Here is a 540-nt window from a genome sequence, read left to right on the forward strand (position 1 = left end):
GGCCCCGCAGTGTTACTCTCTCATCAGCAGCAATGGTGCTGTCCCTACACCCTGCCCGGACGTCTGGGTAAGCCATCTGCTGCTTTTGAACTTGAATTCCTCCAACTACACACCAGCGGGCGTAATGACAGAGCTCTGCCGAGCAGATTGTCCCGGGTTCAAGAAGACACAGCACGTGGAAGCGACCAGCCTCTTATCTGACACCAGAAATGAACGGGACCGGCTGGACTTCTAAGTCCTGGCCTTTCAGGTCTGTCCAAAGAAACATCCTTTGCAACCTTGACCCGTGGTGTATGAAACTGCTAGCAACGTCACTGGTGAGTCCCCAGAGCTTGGGGACAGTGCTGGTGGCCCCTCCCCCAACCCCCAACTAACAGAGGGGAAACCAGGCCCCTGGGGGCTGACTCCAGCGGGCAGACAGCAGTGCTGGGAGTGCGGGTCTGTGGAGGCCATCTATCTGTCCCCAGCCCTGGCAGGGAGGGGAGGACAGGACACAGATGGCTCACGGCTAAGCGGCCTGGAGGCACCCATGGCACACCC

The 540-nt window shown here is 59.3% G+C and overlaps 1 protein-coding gene across 1 annotated transcript in view; it reads right to left on the bottom strand.

Moving 5' to 3' along the window:
* Positions 1-540, bottom strand: part of WDR1 (WD repeat domain 1) — a 40,912-nt gene that overhangs the window by 4,436 nt on the left and 35,936 nt on the right. The window lies entirely within an intron of this gene.

Source organism: Bison bison, unplaced genomic scaffold (genome assembly GCF_000754665.1).
Source record: "Bison bison bison isolate TAMUID 2011002044 unplaced genomic scaffold, Bison_UMD1.0 scf7180017864379, whole genome shotgun sequence".
Classification (NCBI taxonomy): domain Eukaryota; kingdom Metazoa; phylum Chordata; class Mammalia; order Artiodactyla; family Bovidae; genus Bison; species Bison bison.